Source organism: Microtus ochrogaster, chromosome 21, assembly GCF_000317375.1.
Source record: "Microtus ochrogaster isolate Prairie Vole_2 chromosome 21, MicOch1.0, whole genome shotgun sequence".
Lineage (NCBI taxonomy): Eukaryota > Metazoa > Chordata > Mammalia > Rodentia > Cricetidae > Microtus > Microtus ochrogaster.
This window is the reverse complement of record NC_022022.1, coordinates 7,217,878-7,232,278: the sequence shown is the minus strand read 5'-3', so window position 1 is coordinate 7,232,278 and position 14,401 is coordinate 7,217,878. Positions and strand designations below refer to the sequence as shown.

At 39.7% G+C, this 14,401-nt stretch overlaps 1 pseudogene; it reads right to left on the bottom strand.

The window, feature by feature from the left end:
- Positions 1 to 7,951: 7,951 nt before the first annotated feature.
- LOC101996894 lies at positions 7,952 to 13,921 on the bottom strand (annotated as a pseudogene).
- Between the last annotated feature and the right edge of the window lie 480 nt (positions 13,922 to 14,401).

Genomic DNA, 14,401 nt, shown 5'->3' with positions numbered 1-14,401 from the left:
CCTTACTAGACCTGGATGGAGGTGGGTGGTCCTTGGACTTCCCACAGGTCAGGGAACCCTGATTGCTCTTCGGGCTGAGGATGGAGGGGGACTTGGTCAGGGGGAGGGGGAGGAAAATGGGAGGCGGTGATGGGGAGGAGGCAGAAATTTTTAATAAATAAATAAATAAAAGAAAAGAAGAAAAAGAAAATCAACGAGTACTTACCGTGGAGTGTGAATGAACAACAGTCGCTGAAGTACCCCCATGTTGGGAACTGTGTTCAGTACAGATGGGAAGGGAAAAAAGAACGTACCTTGGTTCCAGGCATGAAGGATTTTATAAAGCAGAAGAATTAGATTCACCCACAAGTGACTGCATGTAGAAGATGATTGTGGACAGCAATAAAGTTCTGGGGGAAATGAGAGCCCTATGTCTTCTCTGCCTTCTTCAGCCCCAAATGTTCCATCACCTTTGGCACCTTCAATTTTCGGGTAGTGGGAACTAGAGCTGGAGCCATTGAGAAGAAATGTAGCCCCTGTGTGAAGATAGTTGAGTTGGATATGGGTTGCTGGGCTCGAAGATTCCATTCTCCCTACTATACTATAAGGGAGCAGGGGAGGAGAAATAGTAGAAATGTTAAGCAAAGACATGAAAGGTAAGTGACAAAAATGATCATCTGTCTATCAAATAACAGAGAGGAAGTTCCAGAATCAAATTCATTAGTTTCTCGGCTGCCCAGACCCGAATAATAACCTGAAATATATTAATCAGAACACTGTTTGGCCAATAGCTTAGGCATATTTTAACTAACTCTTATATCTTAAATTAACCCATAATTCTTGTCTGTGTTACCCACATGGCTTGGTAACTTCCATCAGTGAGGCATTCTCATCTTGCTTCCTCTGGGTCTGGGTTATGATGCAAAATGAACCTTTCCTCTTCCCAGAATTCTCATATTCTGGTTTCCCCACCTATATGCCATGCCTGGCTACTGTCCAATCAGCATTTTATTACAACAATGCAAGTGACAAAACTTTACAGGGTACAAAATCATTGTCCCACAGCACTTCCCCTTTTGTTTCTTTACAAAATAAGAACTCTAAACCTAATCTCCTTTGTTTAGCTTTTTACCTGAACATTATCAGTAACAACTTGTAACCAATACTCTGAACAGAGACAAGCTTCCGTAATCCATTTTTTGGGAATGTGGGTGTAGTCTTCTAGGCTATTTCCTGATGACTGGGAGCACTGATAATCTTATGGGGATCTAAAGAAATTTTAGGATTATGGTCAAGTCCTGAGTGGAATATTCTGTGAGGATTGATCATCTCAGCCAGCAGTCTTGAAACTGCTCTGGATGTAGAACTATGAGGAAACTCCAGCAGAGGTCATTTGAAATGCTGGGTCATCTGGGTCATCTGCTCCTATGGAGATTTTTCAGGGGGTCTTCCTTGATCAAACCTGATTTTTCTTAACCCAGAATAAATCTACAGCCTCTCATTTTCTGTGGAAACAAAAGCAAAATCTCTCCACAAGTAACATATCTTTTAACTTAAAATTTGAAGTCAAGGCATTTTCAAAATATATACATGTTAGATTAATCCAGCAGCTTTTATAATCAAATGTCTTTTAGCAGATGTTGCTCCTTCCTCGGCCATCAAACAATTTAAAGACACCACAATAGCATACAGTATCCAGATTCTCTGTGTATTTTCCATCTTTATGTGGCTTTATTTTAAACTATTTTATTTATATTTATATTTTATACTCTTATTGTTATATAAATATAATTATATTTTTATTTATAGTTTTATTTTTTGGTTTTTTTGAGACAGGGTTTCTCTATGTATCTTTAGCGGTCCTGAAATTCACTCTGTAGACCAGGCAGTCCTTGCACTCGCAGAGTTCCACCTGCCTCTGCCTCCCAAGTGCTGGGATTAAAGGTGTGTGACACCACACCAAACTTTCTTTCTTTCTTTCTTTCTTTCTTTCTTTCTTTCTTTCTTCCTTCCTTTCTTTCTTTCTTTCTTTCTTTCTTTCTTTCTTTTTTAAGGATCTTATTCTTTTTCATTTTTCTCCCAAGCCTACATATATTTTTAAACACACTGTAAACTGTTTAGAGGGGTTTTTTTTGTCTGAATTTATCTTTACTGTATATCTCTCTTTTTCTGACCACATGGGTCTTTAATTTGCTAAGTAATATGGCTAGGATTAAAGCTGAGGCTTTGACACGGCTGGATCCACCCCATTCCTTAGCTTTCTGAGAGTCTAGCTTCATGGCAGAGGTACTGGAGGGAGCCATGTTTATTGCCACAACTCTATGGAGTTTCAAGGTCCCTGCTACCACCTAGAAACATGCTGTTGGTTGTTCATAAATACCATTTAAGTGTTTTTTGGCAGGGCCTTTTAAAGGAGCTGCATGGTTTTTGTAGATAGAACTGAGTCCAGAATCCTCTCTTGAATAAGACACACTTGTCTTGAGCAAACAGAGCCCTCCTAAGAAAATACTGCTACCAAGAAGCTGCATTTAACTATTTTCCTTTGTGTCTAGAAATTATTTCCCAGGCTTTCTCGGATTTTATGTGGATGTAGTTGCCCATGTTGGTGCCATTTGTAAGCAGAGACTGTTCATTTCCTAGCTGCCCAGACCCAAATAATAACAGAAAGTATATTAATTAGAGCACAATTTGGCCAATAGCTTAGCCATATTTTAGCTAACTCTTATATCTTAAATTAACCCATAATTCTTGTCTGTATTAGCCATGTAGTTTGGTACCTCTTATCGGTACTCAAATCTTATCATCTTGCTTCCTCTGGGTCTGGGTGACAACTGCAGAATGAGCCTTTTCTCTTTCTAGAATTCTCCTATTCTGATCACCCATAAATATATACTTCCTGGATGGCTATTGACCAATCAGCATTTTATTAAACCAATACAAATGACATACCTTTACAGGATATACAATACTGTTGCCCAACAATAAGACTCCTAAAACTTCTACCAACTCCAGAGATTCCTTGATTTATACACCACTTAATCTAAATGGAGTTAGTGCCCAATACTTTTGCCTTTCTGAGAAGCTTAAGATATAACCCCACAAATGGAAGTGCACTAGAGAAAGATTTTCCACATTATAAAGCACAGAGGAATAGACAAGATCCAAAGGCAAAATAAAGATTGAACATTAGACAAATGTATTTCTGATGATCCAGGTATGGGAAGGATGTTTCCAGGTTCTTGGCTTCTCATGCAAGGAACTGAAATCATATCTTACACAAATTATAAGAGTAACAAGGAGATTCTTCAGAGACAAGCAGTGGTGCAAGAGACAAAGAAAATGCACTGCCAAGACTGGCACCATCACAGAAATGAGGCTACCCAGGGTCCCGCATTTTTGTGGGGTCTTCTCTTTATAGTTCAAGAAAAGGAAGAGTTTGGTTGCTAAGGGATGTACTACAAGTGTTTCTCCGTTTTGATAGATAGTTCTCAAGAATCTCTTTCCTATTGTACATGTCTCTTCCCATAGTCCATCTGATTTTAACCATATGCACACTCAGTTATATATAATATTGTCCCTACTATATAGCTCAGAAGATACTGTTTATCTTGTTACATATGCATCCAAAATCAATTCATGGCAAACCAGCTGCATTTTCCTTGGTTTCACAGACTTTTCTAGGACATATTAGAATAAAGATGAGGTGTTGTCAAAGAGTCGTTAAGGGGAGTAATTCGTTCAAATCATTTACATCAGATATATGTGCAGTTTTAAGCAGAGAGATTCCCCACTTGCTAGGTGGGTTATTAGGGAATGGGTACATAGATAGGCAAGCCAAGGAGAGTCCTAGGTTGGTAAGCTATTCCCTATGCTTTCCCACATCAATTATTACTCACAATTGAATTCCACAGGATGAGTTATTATACCATAAAAGAGAAAGGATGATGGGTGACATATGGAACAATTTGTATTTTCTCCTGGGAGATGTCTAGTTTACCTCAAGCAGCAAAGTTGGTTTCTCAGATGATTTCCCAGCACTTTACTATCTCAGAAAAGTGCCATATAAATTTATGTATATATAAGTGTGTGTGTGTCTGTGTATATATATATATACATATATATATATATATATGTATATATATATATATAATTTTAAAACATATAAAGGAATGTAGGGAATATATGGAAATACAGCTTGGAAAACTATTGTTGTAAAACTGAAAACCAAATTTAAAAACACAAACAGTCACTTGCTTTCTAAGCAGTTACCCTTTCTGTCCCTAGGGTGAAATCGATACATGGGTCAAATCATTTTCCTCCAAAACACCCGATGAAATGAACTTTCCCAAGAACTCTCCCCAGATGTGACATGGTTTTTATTTTGGAAAGAGTCTGTGCCTGCCCTGTTAGAAAGAGATGAATTTGTCAAGTCTGTTGGCATTGAATAAGGCCATAAAATATGCCCATATTTCCTCAAGTGATTGAGTTATTACACATCAAATTCTTGCTATGAAAACATGGACAGCAAAAGAAAAAAATCTAGTTCCTGAGTATCGGGACCAAGCAGAATAGTTCAAACCTACTCTAAAGTTTTTATCCAGTTGCTCTGCAGTCAAACGGCATGCAGCACTGTGGGAAAGTTCTGAAATCAAAACAGAAAGTGATGGCTCGTGACCTACATACGGAGATGCACTAAGAAACTTGGTTTTAGTCCTCAGTTGAAGAGGAGAAGAGGTTGCGCTCGGGATCACTTCTCTGCATCTGCCTACACATGCCAGCAATGCAGGCTCAGAATGTAAAGCTAACCTTACTCTAGGGTGAGCTTGCTCTGATGGTGAGCGCATCAGAGAAATAAGGAAGAGGATCACATTTCTGCTGGTCCTCTCAGTGAGTCTCAGGTATAGTGGCTAATAGCCTCAGTTCTGACCCAGTCTTAATACTAGGAACTCCACAAAGGCCTCTGTTCCAGGAAGAACACAAAGTTTGGTGCCCAAACCGGAACCAGCCACATTATACCTCAAGTTACTGGAGGTCAGGCATGAGCTGGAAGTGGCAATGAAGTGTGCAGAAGAATTATCAATAGGCCAACCATGAGAGATATAAAATGCAGACAATATCCAGACTTTTTCCATATTTGCTACATGAATGAAAATGCTCTTGACGAGAAAACCTAAGATGAAAAAAAAAAACCTCATCATTTAATTTGTTCCGAATAGTAAAAGGCTGACTTTGGTGCTATAACATTAGGTTTTTTTCACACAGTTTGGCTTTATTTTGCAGTAGAGAAATCATTTGGAACCACCTTGAGGCAGACATCACTGAAATTGAGGCTGCTGCATTGTAGCAGGTCCATTGACGAAGCCATACTTGAGATAAAAGGTGCTTCTATATTTTCTCTGCTTTCCCATAAGGTTTCTTTCCTCTCCTCGGCAATTGTAGTAGGTTAAAGTACCACATACAGGCTTCCTCCACACAAATCCTTACATTTGAAGTTTGGTTAGAAGTTTACAGAACATAAACACAGTGTGTAGCTATGTGTACTGTTTGGGCCCTGCTATAATACTTAATGAAACAAAACAGAGAAAACTTTGAATGTTTTCCTAAACCAAAGGTTACTGGATTTGGATTCCCAATATCAGAATGGCACAAGCTATATCCTTTTCTGTTTGGATGTCTGTTAAGTCCATTTGAGTCATAACATCTATCCGTTCCCTTATTTCTCCGTTAATTTTTTTGTCTGACAGACCTGTCCAGTGGTAAGAGTGGGGTGTTAAAGTCTCCCACTATTAGTGTGTGGGGTTTAATGTGTGATTAAACTTTAGAAGTGTTTCTATTGTATATGAGAGTTTCTTTTACAACTTCAGAAGTGTTTCTTTTACATACGAGAGTGCCCTTTTATTTGGGGCATAGATGTTTAGTATTGAGATTTCCTCTTGATGAATTTTTCCTGTGACTAATATGAAATGTCCTTCTTTGTCTCTTTTGATTGATTTTAGTTTGAAGTCCACTTTGTTAAATATTAGGATAGCTACACCAGCTTGTTTCTTAGGTCCATTTGATTGGAAATTTTTTTTTGTCAAACCTTAACACTGAGATGTCTGTCTTTGAGGATGAGGTGTGTTTCTTGTATACAGCAGAAGGATGGATTCTGATTTCATATCCAATATATAAGCCTGTGTCTTTTTATAGGTGAGTTGAGTCCATTTATATTAAGGGATATTAATGACCAGTGACTGCTATCTCCTGTTAGTTTAGTTTTTGTTGGTGGTGATGTTATTTTGTGTGTTTTTCACTTTTTTGAGATTTGCTGCTGTGAGATCATCTACTTTGTTTTTTTGTAGATGTAGCCAACTTCCTTGGGTTGGAGTTTTCTTTCTAGTACTTTATGTAGGGCTGGGTTTGTTGCTAGATATTGGTTAAATCTGGTTCTGTCATGGAATATCTTGTTTTGTCCTTCTATGGTGTTTGAAAGTTTTGCTGGGTATAGTAGTCTGGGCTGGCATTCGTGGTCTCTTAATGTCTGCATAACGCTTGACCAGGACCTTCTGGTTTTATTGTTTCCATTGAGAAGTCAGGCATAATTCTGATAGGTCTGCCTTTATATGTGACTTGGCCTTTTTCCTTTGCAGCTCTTAATATTCTTTCTTTATTCTGTATGTTTAATGTTTTGATTATTATGTGGCAAGGGAATTTTTTTTTGATCCAGTGTATTTGGTGTTCTGTAAGCTTCTTGTATCTACATAGGCATATCTTTCTTTAGATTGGAAAAGTTTTCTTCTCTGATTTTGTTAAATATATTTTCTGTGATTTTGAGCCAAACTTCTTCTCCTTCTTCTATGCCTATTATTCTTATGTTTGGTCTTTCCATGGTGTCCCATATTTCCTGGATATTTTGTGTTAAGCTTTTGTTAGATTTAATGTTTTCTTTGACCAATGAGTCTATTTCCTCTATTGTATCTTCAGCGCTTGAGATTCTCTTTTCCATCTCTTGTATTCTGCTGTTTATGCTTGCATTTGTGATTCTTCATCATTTTCTCATAAGTTCCATTTATATAGTTCCCTTGGCTTGTGTTTATTTTATTGTCTCTATTTCAGTTTTCAAGTCCTGAATAGTTTCTTTCATATGTTTGATTGCTTTTTCTTTAAGGGATTTGTTGATGTCTTCCTTTTTTTTTTTTTTTTTTGTCTTTTCTTCCATTTCTTTGAGGAAAATTTTCATTTCCTCTTTAAGGGCCTCAAACATTCTCCTAAAGTTATTTTTAGGTCATTTTTTCCTGCTTCATCTATATATGGTTGTTCAAGTCTTGCTGTTGCAAGGCCACTAATTTTTACTGGTGTTATGTTGCTCTTTGTGGTGTTGTGTGTGTTCTTATTTTGTCTACCCAGGTTTTCCTCTGATTGATGTAGTTGGGGCTGTCTGTGACTCTGGTGATCAGTCTTTCAGGTGCCAGTGGATCCAAGGCTCAGATGGTTGCTTCTCATGGTGCAGTCAGGGCCAGGGTTCCAGTCACCCTGTTGGTCACTCTGGAGGTCACTCAGCACTCCCGGGGTTCACTCTACAATACCAGGGATCATTCAGGCCTGCTTCCACAGAGATTTCTTGCTTGGGGTTCTTTTTGCTGAGGTTGCTGCCTTGGGCCTACTCTGGCAGAGGTCCTGGCTCAGGCCCACTTCCTCAGAAGTTCTGGATGTGTGCCCTAGACCCACAGAAGTCTGGTTCCAGCCAATTCCCTCAGCAGTTGCTCCCTTGTGCCTGCTTCTATGGAGTTCGCTGTCTCAGGCCTAATCAAGCCTAGGTTGTTAGCTCAGTCCTGTTTCTGTAAATGTCCCTGGTCTGGATCTGCTCCCGCAGAGGTCCCAGACTTGGGATTGGTCCCACAAAGGTCTCTGGTTCCTGCCTACTCCCTCAGAGGTCCCAGACTCTACATTGCCAAACTTTAAATTTGTCTTAATTGCATACTATGTACCGCTGTTAGTCTTCTCCATAAATGTCATTTTTCTTACACTTCATTTCTTCAAAGTCAAACTCGGATTCTGCAGTCCTCTTAGAGGTATGTTTAATGTCATCACAGGTTGTCTCCGAGTGAGTGACAGCATCACAGTTGTGGGAAATAAAGATCTGGCTATACATTCCCAAATCTTAGGTACAAATGGGTCGCTGATGTTGCTACATGTTTGTCCTTTGGTTTCAAAGGTTCCAAAGACAATCCAATTTCTTTCTCAGGTACCTTGATTTCCACAGCTGTACTTAGCAATGGCAATGTATTTTCCCTGTACTGCCCACATTATGTGCAAAGGAGATCATGAAAACAAAAATGTCTCACTGTTCTGTGGAATGATAATCTGGCAGGAGTTGACCTCATTGGTGTTCTTGATGGGATGGCTAAGCATACAAATCACTCTGATTGCCTGGCCCCACTTTTTCAACCTTAACTTGTGCATGATCCCGGGTCACAGATAAGGTGATTTCAGTGTGTAATCTCTTTCAGACTTTATACCAACCACTTTTCCATTTTGCATAATAATTTCTTCAATTAGTTTATTCGACATCTAAGTACCTCCTTGTATCACACTTAACCTTGCAAACCCTTGTGGCTAACCTCCAAGACCATAGAAAGGATAAGGTATACTTCTACCCTAGCTTACCAAAGACTCTTTTTAAAGTTTAATTCTCTTAATGGTATCACAGCACAGTTGATCTACACAATCATCTGTTCTGTGCCATGCAAGAGAATGGTCAGGAAAACCTGTAACTTCTCGGCCCTAATCAAACTTTTTATCCACATCTCTCATTGAAGTCTTCTCAGGAACAAGGCCTTCAAAAGTTCTAGAATCCTTGGTGTGGAAGAAATATTTGTATTCTGTCAATCATGTTTTAAATAAATGCTGATTGGCCAGGCAGGAAGTATAGGCGGGTCAACCAGACAGGAAGTAGAGGCGGGGTGACGAGAACAGGAGAGTTCTAGGAAGGAGGAAGCCAATTCCTCCCCAGTCCTGCCCAGACCACTGAAGAAGCAAGATGTGACCTGCCCCTCTGAAAAAGGTACTGAGCCACGTGGCTAACAAAGATAAAGATAATGGGTTAATATATGTTAAAAGAGCTAATACAAAGCCTGAGCTAATGGGCTATTCAGTTTATAATTTATGGAGATTTCTGTGTGATTTTCCTTGGGACTTTCCAGCTGTGGGAACTAGGCAGGACAGAAACCCCAATGAGCAGGCCATCATGTTACAAATCCTTTTCATCAACATTGGCAGCATAAACTAAGAACTTCCTGGAGTAGCTTTATTTAAACAGCCACATTAAGCTAGATGCCAGGGCTTCTGCTCCAGAGGAAGAAGTCTTGTAGATTTTTCCTCCCTTATAAAACACAGCTCCCTTCAATCACTTTGAAGTCCATCTAGGGGGTTACCTCTATGTAAAACTGGGTCTTCATCAACTGACTATTGGCCATAACAAAAACCTAGGGATTAAGTCAACATGCCAGTCTCCTCCTCTCCCCATTGATGCTGGTTGTTGTCCTGGTATTTTAAATCTTTTGTGTAAGTCTTCCAGTGGCATTATAGAAGCACTTTCTCCTGCACAGTATGGGTTCTGGTCCACGTGAAAAACCTACTTTCCAGTCACTGACATTATCCCCAACAGATACATTCCATTGGGCACCAGCCCAGCACAATCACATAAAAGGCAGGGGGTGGGGAAAGCACACAAGGGGCTCTGAGACCACCACATAGAAGGGAGCAAGAAGTTTGGCAGTTCTTCCCCACACACACACACACAACCCACCCAAGCCATGTGGGAGTGGGGCTGGGTAGACCTGAGGAAAGGAAAAATTGAGCTGAATAGGAGGCAAGCCTGGCCAACACCTCAGTCATATTAGATTTTTAGAGAAAAAAACTTAGTGATTTTATAAAACTTGTCAAGGATAAAGTTTCTGACCTCAGTTCCACCATATGCTAATCTTGACGGATCAGTAAATGACATTTCAGTGAGCTATCTAGGTGATTATGGTGAGAAGTTAGCTTTGGAAATGTTAATTTAGACAAAAGTCACCATTAACAAATTCACATGGATGGTTTTCTAAACATGTCCAATAAGACTGAAAAGTCAAGCAAGATCATGTTATTTTGTGTGTGTGCACATGTGTGCATGAGTGGCTGTGCATGCTAAAAGCTGGTATTAGGGGTCGTCCTTTCTTGCTACCCACCTTGTATTTTTGAAACAGGGCCTCTTGCTGAACTGGGAGCTCATTGATCTGTCTAGACTGGCTACCTAGTAAGTGCCAAGGATCTGCCTGTTTCCAACAACAGCCTCAGCTCTGGGATTATAGGTGAACTACCATGTGGAGATTTGAGGTGAGTGTTGAGAAATAAACTCAGGTCTTCCTGCTTGCACACACACACACACACACACACACACACACACACACACTTTCTGTCTTTCTGTGCTATCTCCCCAATCCAAGACTATGTTCTTTTATTACATAGCTGATACCCACAATCTACACTATAATACTGATTCTGTCTCTCTGTCCTAAGGAAAATGAACTCTTGTTCTCATTTTTCCATGTAAAATGGAACTCATAAAAGTAACCTCCAAGGGGTGCTGTGGGGATTAAAACAATAAATGCATGTTCTACTCTTCATAGAGGGCATGCTGCATATGTGCTCAGTATAGATCATCAACTTGATTGATGTAAAAGAGCAAGCTTGAGAAAGATCAGAGTCACAATAATGATTCCATATGCCTAAAAACGTGAGAAAGGAGCCAGAACACTATATAACTACACTAACTCACACACACAAAAGAAAGCATGACGGCCTTTTTAAGAAACTTCCTTGATTTCTTACAAAGCTAACTATTGTTGGGAATACTCAGTGAAAACAGTGTCACTGGAATCCAGTGCATAATGCATCGTGTGTGCATCTGAGTTCAAACACTATGATTCTCACTCATAGCTGGTCCTTTTGTGTCAGTCGGGGCTGCTCCAACACTTGAGGACTTGATGACAGGAGCTCAGAGTTACACTGTTACTGTTGTAACTCAAGATGAACATGCTCAGGATATAACTCTTAATTTCTCCCCATCCTACTTACTTTTATCCAACTATCCCCATCCTAGAAACAGAACCACCATCTATGCAGACCCCTGGGAGATCACAATGACACCCCAGTCTCACAAAGACATGCATGCAGTTGGTCAGGCAAGTCTCATAAAATTTGCCTCCAAAGAGTATCCTGAATCTGTCCACCTGTCTTCACAACCTTCTCCCATCTAGAATCTCACATTGGCTTTTCCTAAAGCCCTATGGGTATTCCCCCATACAGCAGTCATTACAATACTATAGAACTCAGCTCCGTGCTTGTAGATGGAGGCTGCTCATTTGTTTCCTGGCCACCCAGACCCAAATAATAACAGAGAAACTATATTAATTAGAACACTGTTTGGTCAATAGCTTAGGTGTATTTTTAGCTAACTCTTACATCTTAAATTAACCCATAATTCTTGTCTGTGTTAGTCATGTGGCTTGGTACCTTTTATCAGTGAGGCATTCATATCTTGCTTCCTCAGCTTCTGGGTGACAACTGCAAACTGAGCCTTTCCTCTTCCAAGAATTCTCCTGTTCTGGTCATCTGGCCTGGCTACTGGCCAATCTGTGTTTTATTAAACCAAACCGATAGAAGTGGCAAATCTTTACAGGGTACAAAACCATTGTCCCACACATACTTCTCCCCTAAAGTAAATAAACAACTATAATAGTAAATTTCATGAGATAACATTATGGATCCTCTGGAAACTTTATTATTTTGTTACACATTATTTCATGGGTATATCTGTGAGAGACTTTCTGCCTGAGATTGACATTTGAATGAGTATAACCAATTGTCTGCCTTACATGTTTTATGTTAATATAATAACATACAATACAATACAAAATTGATTAAAAATAGAAATTTGTTATTCTCATGTTGGATAATGGCCTTAGACATTCAAGATCAAGGTAGCAGTAGATTGAAATGAGAACTCATTCTTCATAGATGTCTATGGTGTTGGTTTTCTTTGTTGGTTTGTTTGGTTGGTTAGTTGGTTGGGTACTTGGTTGGTTGAAATTTTCCTCATGTTCTAAGTAACTGAAAAGGCTTTCAAGTTCCCTTGATTTCCTCTTAAAAATCATTATGTCAATTATTCTTCCTTTATTGTAATAAGGACTTGAGATATCCTACTGAAAAAAAGAAGCTCTGTATTTCCTCTCACAGCTCAGGAGGTTCTAGTTCAAACCTGACTGGCCTGATTGCTTTGGAGAAATAATGAATCAGCACTTCATGGGAGGAACAAGTGATAGAACAAAATCACTCATTGCATGGGGAGGGAGGGAAGGGAGGGAGAGAGAAGAAGGGGGGAGGGGAGGAAGAGAGTATTTAAGGACACTGGAGTCTCACAAACTTCCTTATGGGACCACTCCAGAGTCCTAAACACTTATCCCAGAAATCAACTCTGAAAGTTTCCACCACCTCCCATAGTTCCCATGTTGTTGACCAACCCTATTCTAAATGGATTTTAAGAAATCAAAACAATAATCCAGTCATGGCAGCACAAGCCTATGAGCCCAGATACTTGTGTAACTTAAGCAGGGGAATCATTTAAATACCTGAGTTAGAGACTAGCCTAAGTAACATGCTGAGACCCGACAGCAAAAAGTAAAGAGAGAAAAAAAATGTTTAATTAAATGATCTAACTGTATCAGCTGCAGTCTTGTTTGTAAGTAAGGATCTCTCAGACCTAATAGCTTATCAAAAGCACAACTTTTCACAGGGCCAATTCTGCAAGAAATGCTCAGCTTTTCTCTTTACTCTGATCCAGTGCAGAACTTGGGAAGACCCAGAAATGGTGTTGGCTAAACTGGCCACCAGTGAAATGTGAAAAAGTGAGAATAAAACAACCGTGGAGCAGGATAGGTGTTAATGCAGCTAACACTTAATGATCTGTGACATCAGATCACATAGGCTGTGCTGGGAGCCCGTGAGACTCACATGGAGTAACAGGGCTGAATAAGGCCCCCATGTGCCAGGGGTCCACTTGTCTTGTTTCTAAGTTTCTCCTCCCAACAAAATCTACACAAAAGTTCTTGGCCTGAAGCCAGAGGAGCTGATGAGACTTCCACACCCATTCACTCCTTTCTAAGCTAGGTCCCTCAACAAGGTGCTAATGAGCAGTAAAGGGCCAGAAGGTAAAGAGGAGGAGGGAGAAAGAGGGTCTGGATAATCCATGACCTGTATAAGCAGTCCCTAAAGATTTAGCTTAATAGATTCACAGAATCCCCTTTCCACCCAAGAGTGTGAAGGAAATTTGGATGGGATGCTAAGGTACCAGAAAATGCAATGCGGTCTTGCTAGGAATCTGCAGGCATTGATACAGCCTCCACTAAAAGCGTCTTTGTTGGGGGAGGGACTGAGGGTGGGATTGAGTGCTTGTCAGTGAGCTCTCTACCTGTGGGATTTTTTTATAGCTCATTCAGTCACAGAACTATTATATTTCAGAAAAGTTTCTGAAATCCATTTTCTTTCATTGCTCCTAAGGCTTTAGTCTGTGCACTTCCCCTACAGAGAAGCAACTGATCAAAGTCCAACATGGGAGAGGTTGAAACCAGATTCCCAAAACTGACATGCATTCTAATTTGTACAATCTGTGTATTCTAAGAAACGAAATGACTTCACAGAAGGTTAAGTTGGGAAGAGGTGTGCAAATTCATAGTTACGTGTTGATTTCAGGGTATGAGAGATTCACACATGGATTTTAGAAGTCAAACACGTCAGGTTAAATCAAGCTCCACCTTTATCAGCTAATGTTACCTTGGAAAAGTTAATATCTCTAAATCTCATACCTCTCAGCTTTTGAACAAGAACTTTTTAGATAAGATGCATTGGTATAGATAAGAATCATGGTGGACATATATCAAATGATAAAAGGTGGTGGTAGGCTATTGCTGATAGTGGTTGACTTCTACAGAAATAGCCAAGCCTACATAAGGAGTTGATAGTTATCCAAAGGTTCCTGTATCAAAGGACTCACCTAGATTCCAAAAGACTTAACTGCTGAGTTATAAAAGTTAAAACTCTATTTCCATCCATTTGCATGCAAAATTCGAGAAGTCATCGTTTTTTTACTGCAGTGTAGTACTCTACTGTGTATATATTCCACACTTTCTTCGTCCATTCTTCCATTGAAGGACATCTAGGTTGTTTCCGGGATCTGACTATTGCAAATAGTACTGCTATGAACATAGTTGAACAAATGCTTTTGTCATATGATCAGGCATCTCTTGAGTATATTCCCAAGAGTGGTATTGCTGGGTCCAGGGGGTAGGTTGATCCCGAATTTCCTGAGAAACCGAAACACTGATTTCCAAAGTGGTTGCACAAG